The following is a 19098-nucleotide window of genomic DNA, read 5'->3' on the forward strand; positions in this document are numbered from 1 at the left end:
TGTGGAATTGTTTTTGTTATTATTAATTTTTTTAAGATCTGGTATTGAAAAACCCACTAATTTTTATCTTTGTTATTATTAATTTTTATTTTTTTAAGGTCTGATATTTGATATTGGGATTGTGAATATGAAAACAAGTCATTTTCCCCCCTCTCGAAGTCTGCAAGACTTGTGTGAAAAATGAAATGGCAACTTCTCATTGGTCAATATCAGTTCTCGCGGTTCTCGCAATTGTGGATGATTTTCATTTGAACCGATCCCTCTCTCTCTCTCTCTCTCTCTCTCTCTCTCTCTCTATATATATATATATATATATATATATATATATATATATATATATATATATAGTGGAGAGATCAAATGAGAAGAATTAAAAATTAAGAATAAAAAGAATAAAGGATACAAAAGTAATTTGAAAACAATCATTTAATAAGTCTATTATTTATTTTTGTTATTCAAATTAATGAACTCAAATCATTTAATGACCATATCTTATAAAATATTTGTGCACCTTACACAATAAAAACAATCATGTACATGATCTTATATTTTCAACGTTACCTACACCATTAAAACAATATTTTGGTGTAGGATACAAAATGTTTAGAAATCATACACCTTTAAATAATTTTGCGACTCATAATAAAATATGTGTAGGACACAAAATTTTTAAATAATTTTGTCACTTCCAATAAAATTTGAATGGAAGCCTGAAGAAACACTAGATAAATGACCGGGATCAAATTATCTAGGGGGTAATTAGGTTCTGCATAAAAAGGTTGTTTCTCTCTCGTTTGATTCGTTTGGACAGATCTTCTTCTCCGGTGAACACTGCAAAACACAACACCGTTAGCCTCGTCAAGGGGAGAAGGGGGTTCTCTCCTTGACCCGACTCCGGTGTGAGAATAAGTATGTGTTTTTGAAGAAGAAGAAGTATTGGTGAAGTGAGTGTAACTTGAAGTTCATGCTGAATTACTCTCATCTTTATAGCCGGGAGTTTGGGTGGGAAAACTCGTTGATAAAATATTTAACGGAAGATTCTAACCCCGTAAGCGGTTACTTTTTCTTCCGTTAATCTTCTTAATCTGACGTGAGTGCACACGGATCGCTATTCAGATCCACGGCTGGGGGATTGCCACGTGGAAAGTGGGCAAGAGGAGGTTTCTTTCTAATTCCATGCCATCATCATAATTTCAGGGAGGCCTGAGATGATGACACGTGTCTTAGACGGTTATAACCGTCTGGTGATGCACGATTGAGCCTTCTAGAAGGTTATTGCCATAATCTGGTATGACTCCTTATCGTGTGGCACCAGATGAGTAAATTATACCCAAGCCTGGGTATTTATTTCAATCGCAAGTATTTTATCCTTTTTGCCAAAGAGAATTGGCGCAAGGTTTTGCCGACTTCCTTTTGGTGCGCGAGAGGCGTCTGTTGTTTCTAAACTCTTTGTGGGACCAGTGTGCGCCGCGCAAGGCCTAAAGATGTTTAAAAGACGAGGTTGTGGTATGGTCCCAAGTACCTTATATAAGGTTTTTGGGACCTTACCCATTCAAGTCCCCCTAGTCTAGTGTTGCTCTTATGCAAATAAGTGGAGCACTGGACTATGAGAAAGAGGTGCTTATAGGCTTTTTGGGTGCAAAAGTGAGAAATCTTCTATGAGAAGATACACTTTGCTTATTTTATGATTTTTGAAAACCTTGACTTTGGGTAGATAAACAGTTTTTTTTTTAGAAAAGATATTTGTACCTTTGTTTATTCTAAACTGTTGTAATCTTGGGCGAATAGTTTGTATAATCATGAGCTGACGTCATTCTTTATAAGTTGTGTTGACTCCTCGCCTTCTGGTTTGACTGTAGTTCTTGGGAATTCGTGTGGACACTGTCAGGGGGTTTTAAATGAGATGTGATACTTGTAGCGGCAGCGCCATTGAGACGGCACTTGATTTGACACTTAATCATTACAACTCTTATTTCGATGACACTACTTCTCTTTTTCAGTTTATATATTCATTTTGGGTGTGATATCCTTTTCCTAATTTTGGAAAAATGGAGAACAGGGGACATATTCAATGGAGAAGGCTTTCTAACGTTTTGAAGGTGCTTGATGCCGCTGACGGTTTGTTGTTACCTTCTAATCCGGTGACTGATCCTGCTGTTAGAGACGAAGGTGTTGAGAGTGCAAACCATCGGGAAGCATTGGAGAACCGGCTCCGTCTTCGTTTTGCAGACGACAACAATGGTGGAGTTACTCGGTTGTCGGCACACCTTGTGACTGGGTCCTTTCCGGTTGGTCGAAGAGGGAGTTCGTTGATCGTTTACCAACGATGTCGCCGTGTAGCTATTCCGGCTGCAGCTCCGGCCGATTTTGTTGAGGATGAGGGTGTTAATCCTTGTATTGTTGATCCCCGTCCCTTGTCTGAGTATGGTGAGGTTCTCCATACTCCGTATGGGGTACTGGATCAGCTTTCCTAGTTTGATTATTATGTAACTAGTACTCTTTTCTTCTTTCTCTTTTGTTTTTTTTGAAAAGACGCTGTTGTGTTCTTTGTAGATGGTTGCTTAAAGTGCTTTTGCTGCACTTATGATATATATTTTTTGATGCACTGTCGTGCATGTATGCCTTGAAGATTTATTGGTTTATGTTTGCATTACAATATGTTGCATATGTTTAATTGCTTTGAGTAGGTAGAGCGAATGAGAATGGTATTGTGCTCATGTGTGAACGTATGTCTAAAATGTGCGCGAGGCTGTGCTTTTTTAGACTGTTCATGAGGCGTACAATGTTCACCATATTGTTTTTGCGTAAACCAAAAGAATTATATGCAATTTGTAACAAACAATAGTATAAGAATAAACGTTTGCATTAATAAAGCGCAGGGCCAATAATACAAAATGAAATGGAAAAATACATTGTCTGTATAGATTTGATTGTTGAATAGCCCAGTTATATATAACACCTGCGCAGCTGCTGTGCGTTCCAAGTGCGGGGGACCAGCGTCCCATCGATTCTTTTCAGGGTGTATGCCCCTTTTCCTAGGACCTCGTTGATGACATATGGTCCTTCCCACTTTGGTGCTAGTTTGTCTGGTTTTTCCGCATTGGAAGCTTCATTGTCGCGCAAGACGAAGTCTCCCGGAACGAAAGTACATACGTGTACGTGCGCATTGTAATATTTTTCGAGCTTGGATTTGTACCTTGCTTCTGCGATGGCGGCGTTTTCACGCCTTTCTTCAAGCAGGTCTAAATCCATTCTTCGTTCTTACTCGTTGCTTTGTTTTTTCATGGCAAGCATGCGCGGTGATGGAAGGCCAATTTCGGCTGGTATTACTGCCTTTGATCCGTAGACAAGACTGAATGGTGTTTCTCCTGTGCTGGTCTTTGGCATAGTACGATGAGCCCATAAGATGCTAGGGAGCTCATCAACCCAACATCTGCGCGTTGTCCCGAGCCTTGCTTTTATACCATCGACTATTTGTTTGTTGACACTCTCGACTTGGCCATTTGCTTGTGGATGCGCCACAGAGGCAAAGTTATGTTCGATCTTCATTTCTTTGAACCATTTCTGAAGATCTTCCGAGGCGAAATTGGTGCCGTTGTCGGAGATAATGCGCAATGGTATTCCGAATCTGCAAATGATATGTTCCCATATGAATTTGCGGATTACCATCGCTGTGGTTGAAGCTAATGCCTTAGCTTTGACCCATTTTATGAAATAACCGACTACGACGATAATAAATTTTACTGCGCCTGGCGCGTCGGGGAATGGGCCAACAAGATCAATGCCCCATTGCTGGAAAGGCCAGGCAGACGTGACCGGTATGAGCGGATTCTTTGGACGGAGGGTCTTTGGCGCGTGGCGCTGGCAAGCTGCGCATTTTCGTAGTAACTCTACCGCGTCCATGTGCATTCCCGGCCAATAGTAGCCCGCATTCATTAATTTTGCCACTAATCTGCGCGGACCAGCGTGTATCCCGCATAAACCTTCATGGATTTCCCTGACTAAGTATTGCGCGTCAGTTTTGTTGACGCAGCGCAGGAGCGGTCCCATGAGTGACTTTTGATATAGAATCTCGTCTGCCATCTCATAGTTTATCGCCTTGTGCTAGATTTTTCTAGCTTCTGCCTTTCCTTCTGGAAGTTTTCCGTGTTGTAGGTACAAGATGATCGGAGACATCCAGGATGGGTTGCCGATCTCTATGACGTTTACTTGTTTGAGAGGGACGGAAGGATTGGACAATACCTCGATGCGCACCTCTTTTGCTAGGTACCTGAAGCTGGTGGCAGCCAATTTGCTCAATGCATCCGCGTGCTTGTTTTCGCTTCTTTTTATATGATTTATTTTGAACGTTTGGAATTGGCTGATTAACATCCGCGCTTGTTCTAGATATAGCGCCATAGCTTCACCCTTCACGTCGTAGTACCCATTAACTTGTTCAGCCACTAGTTTTGAGTCAACGTTAGCTTCGAGGTTTTTTGCTCCCATCGTAAGCGCTAAACAGAGGCCTGCTAGGAACGCTTCATATTCTGCCTCTTGTTTGTGCTTCGGAAATCTAAACATATCGCATATGTAAGCTCGTGATCGTCTGGGCTGACCAATCGAAGACCCACACCTGCTCCGTCGTCATTAGAAGCTCCGTCTGTGTGCAAAGTCCAAACTCTATCGTCGAAAACGGAAACAGGGTTTTAGATTGCTTCACATTCTTGGACTTTGTTTATGGGGACTTCTGTGGCGAAATCTGCTAAAATTTGCCCCTTAATTGCTCGTCGTGGTCTATATAGGATATTGTATCCTCCTAATTCAATAGCCCACTTAGCTAAATGCCCCGCAACATCGGGTTTGGATAGAATCTATCCTAAGTGATAATTGGTGAGAACTGTAATGACATGACCAGAAAAATACCGACGTAGGCGTCGTGTTGCATGTACGAGAGCGAGGACTAATTTTTCTATCATTGAATAGCGCGTCTCTGGGCCAATGAGCATCTTGCTGATATAATATATTGGGGTCTGAATGTTTTCTCGCTCCACCATTAGTACTGCGCCAACCGCAACTTCTACAGCGGATAAATATAAGATCAGCGGTTCTTTTTCTCATGGTGTTAGTGTTGGCAGTTCAATCAAACATTCCTTCATTTTCTTGAAGGCTATTTCCGCTTCGGGAGTCCATTGGAAGTGAGTCTTCTTAGCGCAGTTGCGCAGCGTACTGATGAACGGATAAGACTTCGCAACATGATTTGCCAAGAATCTGTTCAAGGCTGCTAATCTTCTCGCGAGTCTTTGCATCTCTTTTATCGTTGAAGGTGATGGCATTAACTGGATGGCCTGCACCTTTTCAGGGTTAACTTTGAAGCTGTCCCTTGTTACTATGAAATCCAGAAATTTCCCTTCTTCCATCCCAAAGGAACATTTTGTTGGGTTGAGCTTTAAATTTATACGGCGTAAAGAATCGAACGTGCGCTGAATATTTTCGAGCATGGTCTCCTCTTCGTGGCTCATGATGACAAGGTCATCCATGTATACTTCAACTGTTTTCCCGATGTCTTCTCCAAACACTGTATCCATCAATCGCTGGTAAGTAGCCCCGACATTGCGCAACCCGAAGGGCATTTTTGTGTAGCAAAAGATGCGTTTATCAGTCCGGAAGGCTGTCTTGTCCTCATCCTCCTCTTTCATTAGGACTTGATGGTAGCCCTTGTAACAGTCGAGAAAACATTTCCATCGAAAAGATGCCAAAGAGTCAACTTTTTTGTCGATTTCTGGAAGCGCGTAACAATCTTTTGGGCAAGCTTTATTCAGGTCTTTAAAGTCGACGCACATTCGCCACCCACCATTGTGTTTCTAAACCATGACTGGATTAGCGACCCAGGTATGGTATTTTACTTCGCGCAGGATTCCGGCCACGAGCAATTCTGTTACCTGCTCGTTCATTGCGTCTGCTTTTTCTGCACTGAGACTACGCCTTCCCTGCGCAACAGGCTCTGCTGAGGGTTTGACATTTAGACAATGTTGCGCTATCTCTCATGGAACCCCCGGTCATATCTGCTGGGCACCAGGAGAATATGTCTTTATTGTTCGAAAGCAATTCTTTCAATTGTGTTCGTATTGCCGGTGAGATGGCATGCCCTAATAAGATCGTCTGCTCTGGATATTCTTCGTTTAAGACCCATTTCTCCGGCTCATTTGGTGTTGAGGGTTTGGCCACTTTTCCTGGTGGCTCATCATCGATGTACATGACCTCCTTGCTTGAGTATAGAATTGCAACCCCTGATTCTGTTGGAAATCCACACGTAGCATGTGGGATAGAAGTGATCATGCTGAATTCTCTTTGCGACCTTCTTCCTAGCAAGACATCGTGGCGCGATGTTGCCGGCATGACCATGAAATTTACTGTGACTGTACGCGAATGCTCGCCATCTGATAAAGTCACAGGGAATGCAATCTGTCGTAATGGAAATATAGCTTCGTTACAAAATCCGGTGAGAGGAAAATCGACCGGCTCTAGACGTGCTTTGTCTTCTGGATTGAGCTTTTGAAACACTGTTCATAGATTATGTCCATCGAGCTTCCTAGATCTGTGAACATATAATCCGTTCTGTAATGGCCGAAGATGCCAGTAATAATTACTGGTCGTTCTTCCTGAGGGCCTCCAGGGACAACAGGAAACACAACCTGCTGTTCCCTCCAATGCTCATTGTGGTTTCTTTTATTTGGCCTTCGCGAAGGACCTCCTTATATCATTTATATCTGCTTCGCTTCGATTGTCTGACAGTTGATATCTTCTGATTTTTGGATTATCTCAGTATGACTGTTACATTGGATGTCCCACTGACCAGGTGCCTGTGGGTCCAATACTACAGTGTCAATTTTACTCTCGCTTTCTGTCAGGGTGTCAGATCTGACGTTTAACGACTTAGATCTGTCGATTTGTGTGGTAATTTGGTTTATGGCGACCTGGAATCTGCCGAACCAGTATTCCGGAGTTCTTTTTAGGAACTGATCGGACGAATCGGTTCTTACTGACTGGCTGTTGTTTTCTTCGATTTCCATGATTCCATCGATCTGGGTATCTTGGACTACAAAACCCTTGAATTCAGATCGAGGACTCGATGGATGGAGTGATGAATTCTCTGCCATAAGAAAGCAGAGAATGAAGGAAAATAAATCAAAACGAGACAGAACTGATGAAACAGAAAAATCGGTGGGCGCCAATGAAGAAACACTAGATAAATGACCGGGATCAAATTATCTAGGGGATAAGGTTCTGCATAAAAAGGTTGTTTCTCTCTCGTTTGATTCGTTTGGACAGATCTTCTTCTCCGGTGAACCTTGCAAAACAGAACACCGTTAGCCTCGTCAAGGGGAGAAGGGGGTTCTCTCCTTGACCCGACTCCGGCGTGAGAATAAGTATGTGTTTATGAAGAAGAAGAAGTATTGGTGAAGTGAGTGTAACTTGAAGTTCATACCTGAATTACTCTCATCTTTATAGCCGGGATTTTGGGCGGGAAAACTTGTTGATGAAATATTTAACAGAAGTATCTAACCCCGTAAGCGGTTACTTTTTCTTCCGTTGATCATCTTAATCTGACGTGAGTGCACGCGGATCGCTATTCAGATCCACGGTTGGGGGATTGCCACGTGGAAAGTGGGCAAGAGGTGGTTTCTTTCTAATTCCATGCCATCATCATGATTTCAGGGAGGCCTGAGATGATGACACGTGGCTCAGACGGTTATAACCGTCTGGTGGTGCACGATTGAGCCTTCTAGAAGGTTATTGCCATAATCTGGTATGACTTCTTATCGTGTGGCACCAGATGAGTAAATTATACCCAAGCCCGGGAATTTGTTTCAATCGGAAGTATTTTATCCTTTTTGCCAAAGAGAATTGGCGCAAGGTTTTGCCGACTTCCTTTTGGTGCGCGGGAGGCGTCTGTTGTCTTTCTTCTAAACTCTTTGTGGGACAAGTGCGCGGCCACGCAAGGCCTAAAGATGTTTAATAGACGAGGTTGTGGTATGGTCCAAAGTACTTGATATAAGGTTTTTTGTAACACCTCGAAAAATTTCGCCCAATAATGTATTGACACGTGTCATAAGGTTCCGGTATGTGAAAACATACTTTAGAGGGACTAAAAGTGACAAACAGTGAAAACTATGGAACGTAAGGGTCCAAAGTGTCAATAATGGATAAATAGACTCTATGATAACCCTACATAATGTTTATAACCTTAAACGGATGGTTCATGGTTCATACGACGCGGAAATTGCACATAAGTGAAGTATTGCAAACTATAGGGGCCAAAAGTGTCAACATGTTGAATTTATACCTCTGAGTGAACTTTTGGCAGACCCGAAGCTTTATAATGCTAAAATATACTCACTAGAATATGTGGTAAAAATTTCGTGAAGTTTCGTCAACGTATGAGAAAGTTATGGCCAAAACCGTACTTGAGGGACTAAAAGCGTCAACGTCGAATTTCATGGCTTTTCGGTTGAGCGCAAAGTTATCCGAGGACATTACCATGTTGGTAAATGTCCTAAGGTTCTTAAAAACCAAGTTTGGGGGTTTACGAGTCAAAATAAGCAGCCGAAACATCGCGTGTAAGGACAGGGACCAAATCTGCCAATGTTTGAAAGTTTCTGGGCCTGCAGACCCCAGGCGACCCGCCTGGGAATCCTTAGGCGGGCCGCGTGAGACTATCAGAAGCAAAATTTCGCGAAAATTGCAATTCTGGTCCGAATTTGAAGTGCATAACAGCTCATGGCACCTCCAAAAGCTCCAATAAACACCCTTGCATGCCTATGGCAATAGTAACCTATCCTCAAGCCTCTCAATCCACCTTTAAATCAGATCAAAACCCCATTTCTTGGCATTTCCTTTTGTGATCAAGAACACTCTCATCTTGCAAAACTCTCTCAAGCATTTCTGGAGCATTTCTGATCATCAAGGCAGCATCCTAGTGTTCACTAAGCACCTATAGGACCTTTGTAAGCTTCCAATTCGTTCTCTAATCCGTTCTTGCTTTGATTATTGCTAAAAGTCAAACTGTTTGTTCATAAGCTTTGACTTTCTGATTAAATGGATTTCTTTCAGTCATTTCTCGAATTGAAACCACACTTATGTGGGTAATTATGTGGGAAACAAACCCTCAAAAGGGTGTTCTCTGATTCCCACTATATGCATGTTAATTGTCGAGTCAAACTTGTTTTAAAAAGTCAACAGAAGTTGTTTTTGGCAAAATAAGCTTAAATGGTAATGTAGATAACATGCAATCTGTTTGATCATCATAAATAACTTATTATACATATAAGAATGTGTTTTATCATCATCAACTCGACAATCTATAGTATAAATACGAATCGGAACCGAAAGTCTTGTAAAACGACTATTTCGTGGACTATCAATTCGGATTCGTACATGCATGTTTGAGATCTGTATTGGAGAGTATTTTGAACCATTTTTATTTTGGTAAAACTTTCTGGAATTTTTGTTGATTGAGTCTATACTTAGCCGATTCAAATGCATGTTTCCGATTTATACATAAAGTTGACTATTTTGCCCTTTTTGAGATAAAATGTGATTTTTGGAAAAGTGAAAGAGTAGAAATCTTTATTTCTAATATATAAACTTGCACCGAAAATTTCGGATCAGTTGGTGGTCCAGATTTTGAGTTATGGCCATTAGCGTAAAACTATATCTTAAAGTTACATAAACGGCCCTTTTCGCGTATAACCCATTTCTGGCCACGTTTGATATAAAACTTTTTACCCACTGATGTATTATAATATTTTGGGGATTTTTGATGATTTTTAATTAATTTTTGGCTGAACGAATCTTAGATCGCTTAGTTATTTCGGGTTATGACGGTTTTGACCGTTTAAGCCATAAAATGAGTTTTATACATTCTTTTGACCCGAAACCTTTTCCTACTGTTTTTATTTGTTGAATAAAGTATTTTAAGTATTCTGGAAATATAAAAATCTCAGCTTTTCTTTGAAAACCCGAAAACGCCCTTAAATCGCATTTTTAGCGTTTTAAGCGCATAGTAAGCGTTATACTCGCTTTAAACATATAAGACTTATACCTACTGATGTAATTAGTATATTTTCATATAATAACAGTAAGTATAAATGTTTTAACTCAGATTTCCAGTTTGGCATTTTTAGCCCTTGTGAAATTACTAAAATACCCCTACGGTGCATAGTTTGATTTTAAATGATGAGTTTGGTATATGGGTCATACCCTACTGTTATAATATGTTAAATGAAGTATATTTACTGTATAAATCAGACCCGTAACTCAGATTTCCAATTTGACTCTTTTATAATCTTTTAAATGACCAAAATGCCCTTATGAGGTGTAAATTGAGTTTAGAATTATTCCGGGCAATATAGAACATAACTTACTGATATTATGTCATATTTAAGGCATAATTATCTCAGGGAACTTGCATTTGACTTATTTGGCTACCCGTAACGCCCTTTTTACGTTCGGTTCGGGTTACGTAACTAGTTTGCGTAAATTGACCGAGACGGGTCAAACGTTATCATTTTTATCTCAAAATCCAGGATGTATTTAGTATACCCATATTATACAAGTATTCAAGCTTGTCGGGTCTAAATCACATTCCATCCGGTCTTTCGCTTAATCGTGCGTTGAACCGCATACTTCCTTAAAACTAACCGGTCTAAGCTTAGGCTTAATTAAAGACCCGTTCGTATTCTAATTGGTTATTTATACCATCGTTCCAGACTAGAGTTTTCCAGTAAATTGTACCTACGCTTACTTAGGGATACGGCTGAGTTATTATTCTTGCTATTTAAGACAGGAGCTAGCTCAGGTAAATACTTTTAACTTATTTTCCCTTATGCGGGCTTGGGATACGGTATTATAAAAATACCGCTTGGTCGGGTGTAGAAACTGTTTAATCGGAGATGATTAAATTGCATAATCCCGTTTTAATCTGTGTTGATTGATAACAAATAACATTGGGGGTTAATGACCGTGTCCTGGATATCCTTGGCTCATTTTAAAAATTGAATGGCCACGACGTAAGCACAAGGTGTAGGCAGAACACCTCCTGTTGCATATGTATAACGTATACTCACTCGTGAGATTATCTTCTTGTGAGATTATATTTGTGGTGTGTCGATTAATCTTGTCCGGCTTGTATTGTATAATCACCGGCCCTAAATGTTGGACAACCATGTAAATCGGATACAAGATTTTTATTAACAAAATTGTCCCAAGTATAAAGATTAATTTTGCCTCTGTGCATTTTAATCAATGTGTCAAGATATTTTGTGCCGTTTGCACTCAAATTACTTTTCAAACTCTTTTTTTCCAAAATGAGTCAGTTAATTGTATTTACCAGTGTAAACTGACGTATTTTTCCAAAAGGTTAAGTGACAGGTACTATGCGTAATTGGCTGGGAGCTCGGGGCGTCACTAGGGAATCTTGCAAGTCCTAGATGCCTCAAGTCTATTGAACAGTTATCTTTTATTGATCCGCCTGTGGATCCTTTACCTTCCGTTGTAATACTTTAACATTACTTATATTCGGAATGTAATATATCTATCTTTTGCTTCCGCTGTGCATTTATATATTGTGTTGTTTGTCTATGATGACGCCAACTACGTCACTATGCTCCCCACCGGGCCCACCGGTGACACGTGGAAAATTGGGGTGTGACAGGTTGGTATCAGAGCCAACATTGAGTGAATTAAACACTAGCTTTTGTGTTTAATCTCAATGACACAATTGCACATTCCTAAATCTTCTGAGTCTAGACTTAACATAGGAATACTCCCGATTCTAATCTGGAATTTACTGCTTCCGATTATTTTTATTGGATACGTCGCCAAGCGAAGAAGCCGTAATAGGAGTTCTCCACACCGGAGCCCGAGATGCTGAGTCTTGTACCGCGGCTAAAATGGAACGAACATCCAAGGAGAAAGCATTCAGAAATAAGATGAAGAAGGAACTCCTTTTACTGAAAATCGTTTTCCTTATTAGTCCTTATAAGGACATAATTATCTTTTAATGCCTACGGGCCAAATTTATTTAAAACATCCATTAGTGATGTAGTGCCTACGGGCCAAACTTATTAAACATCCATTAGTGATGTAGTGCCTGCGGGCCAAACTTATTAAACATCCAATAGTGATGTAGCGCCTACGGGCCATACTAATTGTCATATAAGACAGAAGGCAGTGGTGGTCTATGACTCCCTGTCAAGAAAAGGTAATGAACTTGATTCACACCTAAATGCCTTGGTCCCAGACGATCATGGCTTATAAATTAAACTTGTCCGCGTGACTAAGCCTTTTGTGCTATTACTAAATGCCTTGATCCCAGACGATCATGGCTTATAAATTAAACTTGTCCGCGTGACTAAGCCTTTTGTGCTATTACTAAATGCCTTGATCCCAGACGATCATGGCTTATAAATTAAACTTGTCCGCGTGACTAAGCCTTTTGTGCTATTACTAAATGCCTCGATCCCAGACGATCATGGCTTATAAATTAAACTTGTCTACGCGACTAGGCCATTTGTGCTATTATTAACTTATAAATTAGGATTTATGATAAAATCCTGAATAAAATAAATATCCTTCCTTCCCTGCCAGTAGGCATTTTTAAAAAGAATCTTAAAGGTGAAATCTAGCCTACGCGACCAAGATGGTGAAACCTACCCAAGGGATTCAGATCCTTGTTAACGCCTAAGAACGTGTTAGCACTCCTGACAAATGTGATTCGATAAAATCACAACAATCAAACTTATATTGGATTCTTCCAATTTTCTTATCTAGCCTAGTGATTTAGAAATCATGGCTTGTGTCATCCTATAAGATGATCACATTATAAACATCCGATAGTGATGAAGTGCCTCCGGGCTAAACTGGTTGTCCGATAAGACAACGACGGTGGTGGTCTTTGACCTCCTGTCTAAAAGTGTTGGACCAGGTCCAAGCATAACAGTCGGTAGGATCCATACGATCTCGACTAATAGCATCTGAGAAGATGATCATATTATAACCAACCCTCAAGAGGGGAACGCCCAAGGGCTATGCCTATTGTCCTAAAGGACAAAAGACAGTTGAAGTCTACAACTCCCTGTCAATAGAAGGTAATGAACGTGATTCGAACCTTAAATGCCTCGATTCTCTGAAATCATGGCTTACAAAAAAAAATTTTAGAACCGTCCTTGTGACTAGGCCTTATGCGCCACTTTAATATCCTTAATGTTTTATAACTAGGATAAATCATAATGGAAAATACTAATTAAATATAAATAACAAGTTAACCAATATGGTGTATATTACCATGGTTGATAAATCGTCAAGGATGATGATTCCATAACAATCTCTGAATAAATCATTGTTAATAATTATGTAGCAATCAAGCTACATGGCTAGATTAGATGAAGTTAACAGTCGTTTGAAGGAGAGCAATGATACTACCGGAATTAATGTAACTGAAGCAGAGCTGCAGGCAATAATAGATTATGCTGTTACTCGAGCTCTCGATCGACAGAATGATGAATCAAATGATACCCACTCCAAGACTCTATCTATGGCTCGTAGTAAGCCCCCTCCTGAAACACATGAGTCAAGGAAGGACGATGACCATAACTTGTCAAATCAAAGGAGTGTTCCGTCTAGACAAGTTGTGTTTCATCAAGAGGCACCAGTTAAGACCTGTTCATATAAATATTTTATCTCCTGCAAGCCCAGAGACTTTACAGGAGAAAATGGGGCCATCGATTGCATGACATGGCTCGATGAGATGGACGCTGTTGTCGACATCAGCGGTTGTGCGGAGCAAGATGTTGTGAAGTTTGTTTCACAATCATTTAAAGGAGAAGCGTTGGCATGGTGGAGATCATTGCTCCAAGCCACGGGGAAAGTTCTACTCTACAACTTATCTTGGGGTCAATTTGTTGCTTTAGTCAAGGAAAACTATTGCCCTCAGCATGAAGTAGAAAAGATAGAATCAGACTTCTTGACTTTGGTCATGGAAAATTTGAATTGTTCGGCATATGTGACAAGTTTCAACACTATGTCCCGCCTAGTTCCTTATCTAGTCACCCCTGAACCTAAACGCATAGCGCGTTTCATTGGAGGCCTAGCACCAGAGATAAAAGGAAATGTTAAAGCATCTAGGCCAACCACATATAGGTCCGCGGTGGACTTATCCTTATCTCTCACCTTAGATGCAATCAGACTTAAGTCTGTTAAGGCTTCTGGCGAGAGAAGAAGAGAAAGAGAGGAGGAAAACTCTCATCAAACGAACAAGAAGAAGAAGGGAAGCTCGGAGCATGGGAAAGATTCCGAGTTGAGGAAGAACTCGAGTCAGTCTGATAACAGACCCAAATGCAATAACTGCAAAAAGCAGCATTTTGGAAAATGTACAATAGACCCACGCGCTAAATTGTGTGGAGTTTGCAAGACCAAGGGCCACAAAACCTTAGATTGCAAGGGGTTAAAGAACGCCACATGCTACAACTGTAACGAGGAAGGGCACATCAAAACCAACTGCCCAAAGCTTATAAAGAAGCCTGAGAGGCCAGGAAAAACAAATGCATGAGTCTTCCGGATGAATGCCAGGAAGGATAACTATATAGCAGGTACTTTTCCTTATCAAGCAGTTTATGCAGAAATTTAATTGATACTGACACATGTGATTCAATAATGAAAGATCACTGTTGAGAACTGTTATCTCCGTCTTAGTAGGACTTCGGTCATTTTATACGAAGAAGGAACTGGCCGATGATACTTTAAAAAAATGCTTCAACAAACCTTAGATGGATATTTTATATCTAAATAGGAATCACTCTTTTCTGATATTCCTATGGCAAGCTTTCAAGCTCCCTAAATTCTTTAATATAATAAAGACAGATGTGACGTTTTGATCCTCTGTCAGAAAGGTAATGGACTAGGTCCAAACCTTTAATGCCATTGATGGTCTTTCGCGACCTAGGCTAAGTAATATTAATATATTTTAAATAACGTTCATTAAGAATGTTAGTGCTATAATAGTCTGTATAAGTGATTGACACCATGGTTAGTATATATTAAGGCCATCAGAGTGAAAAATAGCAGCTGTTGGATTTCAACTAAGAAATTGTTTTATTGGTATTAGGAACCAATATCGAGTATGGCAAACTCGGGTAAGATAACAGTCAATCGCGCCATTGATGACGCGACGCATGCTAATGATGCTGAAATTGTAAACCTTAGAATTTCCAAAGATGTTCTTCAAAATATGATAGACGCAGCCGTTGGAAAAGCTGTGAAGAAGGCTGTGAAAAAGTTAAAGGAGCCCCATGCTGCTCAGTCCAAGTTTTATCTAGGACCACATTTCCTTGCTCTTAAGGAGGATCTCGTTCATGCCTCGAATGCAAAGGATGAACTAAAAAGGAAAAGGGAGGTAGATAACTCCCAGAGTTCTAAGAAAAAGAACAAACAAAAGTCTGACAAGAAACCAGTATGTAAGACCTGCAAGAAGCGCCATTATGGGAAATGCAGGCTCAAACTAAGATCCAAATCACAGCCCAGGGTTTGTGGGATCTGCAAGTCTAAGGGACATAAAGCATTGGACTGTAAGGACATGAAGAATGCAGTTTGTTTTGGCTGTAATGAGAAAGGCCACATCAAGACTACGTGCCCTAAATATGTCAAAGGAAATGCGGCGGAGGAAGTAAAGCCAAAAATTGAAAGCGCTTAAAGATGCCTAAGCTGGCCCATAAATGATGACATCAGGTACAATTCCTTGTCATTTTATCCGTAATTTAAATGCTAAGAGTTTTTATTTTGGTTCTGATACCAGTAAATCCTTCGTAAACTATAAGTATATCAAATTTTTTAAAAAACTCTTCATAAGGACTCCATATATTAAATATGAGGTATAAATTACCAATGGAATCTTTAATGACCTCTCTCGCATCCTCGGAGAAAATCCTTTCATAAGAATCTGGAGTACCTTTCCCCAGAAAGAGTACGACAATATATATTATTTATTTTATTTTATTATTTTTTCTCATTGTTTTCTATCGTCTGCGAATGCCAAACTATGTTGATAAGAGTACCATATGAGGATTTGCGTATCCTAGTGCGTCCCATAGATTACTTCCATGCCTGATCAGTATGGAGGTTTAATGCATGGGATCCCCGAAGATATCCCAATAGTCATATAGTACTAAAGTCGACTAGTAGTATTCAAAGAAGATATCCTATATAAAAATGCCCTTATAAGTATCTCTACTTAGGGCATCTTTGCAATGGTAAAGGGAATGTGTCATTTATCTGACACCGACAGCGATAGGTGAGCCAAAGCCTGAGAGTACGGAAATCTCTCACATCTTTATGTGTCATAATTAGCTTCCTTATAAGAATTACCATGTTCACCTCTTGAGAGGCAAGTAGGGTTAAGATCTATATCCCATTTCAGGTTATTATATTATGAAACCTTCAAGGTAGCTAGTACCATCATTGGAAGAATCGAAACCCCAAATAAGTAAGTTTTAAAATAAAGGATTCATATAGCCTAACTCGATATCCTGAAGAAATCGGCATTGTTAATTAAGAAAGAAGGTTCATTCTGCTGATGCATTGAATACCACAACCCAAATTAAGCAACAATTAAGAATTTCCATCAGCTGCCCAGGATCGTCGATTGTTCGACTAACTGTGAGAATTAACTATCCCTTAAGATTAGTTTTAAGTAATGGTTGGAAGAACCATCTCACATTAAGATAAGCATTTCTATAATAGTGATGTATAAGTATCAAGGCTACTCCTTTGGGGACCTTGCTTAGATGGAATGTTAATTATCTATTGCTAAATAGAAGACTGGTAAGTCCAATCATCCGGTCTGATAGTTGCCTTGGAAACAACGAATAAGATCAGGCAAATCCATGATCATCTGTAAGATTGCCAGTTTTGGCAGAAAAATCAAAGAGTTGTGAAAATAGCAACCCTCCTAAGTCCTTGTTAAGAAATAAGGTTCATCAAAGACATCACTCTGGAAGGGTGTGCCAAATTAATAAGTATCAGACTAGTTAAACTCTGATTTTATATAAAGATCATTCGAAGGAATCGAATGTATCATAGATCATATAACTTATGAGCTAAAAGCTTATTTAAGGAGCTTGGTGGAACTTGCAATGTATTACACCCTAAGGATTAAGGGATATGTTTCGCCAATAAGTCAAGAAGCACTATCACATAACGGTTGGAAGACTTGTGATATAATGATAAACCCGTATCGAATACGGATCCATGGCGCAAAGATTTTCACGTCGAAGTAGGTGAAAAAGTGTTACTTAAGGTATCACCTTGGAAAGGTGTGATGCGATTTGGGAAAGGAAGGCAAGCTAAGCCCGAGGTACATAGGCCTTTCGAGATAATCGAACGTGTCGGGGCAGTTGCTTACAAGTTAAACTTGCCTGAAGAACTTAGCGCTATTCGTAATAAGTCCCACATCTGTAATTTGAAGAAGTGTTTCGCTGACGAATCACTGGTGATACCGCATACAGATATACACATAGACGAGAGTCTGAAGTTTGTGGAAAAACCTTTGTCGATTGAGGATCGACAAGTGAAGAAGCTTCGAAGGAAGCACGTGCCTATTGTTAAGGTCAAATGGGATGCCCGTAGAGGACCCGAATTCACGTGGGAAGTGGAATCCACGATGAAAGAGAAATATCCTCATTTATTTCAGTAAATCTCGAGGTCGAGATTTCTTTTAAGGGGGTGAGGATGTAACACCTCGAAAAATTTCGCCCAATAATGTATTGACACGTGTCATAAGGTTCCGGTATGTGAAAACATACTTTAGAGGGACTAAAAGTGACAAACAGTGAAAACTATGGAACGTAAGGGTCCAAAGTGTCAATAATGGATAAATAGACTCTATGATAACCCTACATAATGTTTATAACCTTAAACGGATGGTTCATGGTTCATACGACGCGGAAATTGCACATAAGTGAAGTATTGCAAACTATAGGGGCCAAAAGTGTCAACATGTTGAATTTATACCTCTGAGTGAACTTTTGGCAGACCCGAAGCTTTATAATGCTAAAATATACTCACTAGAATATGTGGTAAAAATTTCGTGAAGTTTCGTCAACGTATGAGAAAGTTATGGCCAAAACCGTACTTGAGGGACTAAAAGCGTCAACGTCGAATTTCATGGCTTTTCGGTTGAGCGCAAAGTTATCCGAGGACATTACCATGTTGGTAAATGTCCTAAGGTTCTTAAAAACCAAGTTTGGGGGTTTACGAGTCAAAATAAGCAGCCGAAACATCGCGTGTAAGGACAGGGACCAAATCTGCCAATGTTTGAAAGTTTCTGGGCCTGCAGACCCCAGGCGACCCGCCTGGGAATCCTTAGGCGGGCCGCGTGAGACTATCAGAAGCAAAATTTCGCGAAAATTGCAATTCTGGTCCGAATTTGAAGTGCATAACAGCTCATGGCACCTCCAAAAGCTCCAATAAACACCCTTGCATGCCTATGGCAATAGTAACCTATCCTCAAGCCTCTCAATCCACCTTTAAATCAGATCAAAACCCCATTTCTTGGCATTTCCTTTTGTGATCAAGAACACTCTCATCTTGCAAAACTCTCTCAAGCATTTCTGGAGCATTTCTGATCATCAAGGCAGCATCCTAGTGTTCACTAAGCACCTATAGGACCTTTGTAAGCTTCCAATTCGTTCTCTAATCCGTTCTTGCTTTGATTATTGCTAAAAGTCAAACTGTTTGTTCATAAGCTTTGACTTTCTGATTAAACGGATTTCTTTCAGTCATTTCTCGAATTGAAACCACACTTATGTGGGTAATTATGTGGGAAACAAACCCTCAAAAGGGTGTTCTCTGATTCCCACTATATGCATGTTAATTGTCGAGTCAAACTTGTTCTAAAAAGTCAACAGAAGTTGTTTTTGGCAAAATAAGCTTAAATGGTAATGTAGATAACATGCAATCTGTTTGATCATCATAAATAACTTATTATACATATAAGAATGTGTTTTATCATCATCAACTCGACAATCTATAGTATAAATACGAATCGGAACCGAAAGTCTTGTAAAA

This window comes from Helianthus annuus, chromosome 11 (assembly GCF_002127325.2).
Source record: "Helianthus annuus cultivar XRQ/B chromosome 11, HanXRQr2.0-SUNRISE, whole genome shotgun sequence".
NCBI classification, from domain to species: Eukaryota; Viridiplantae; Streptophyta; class Magnoliopsida; order Asterales; family Asteraceae; genus Helianthus; species Helianthus annuus.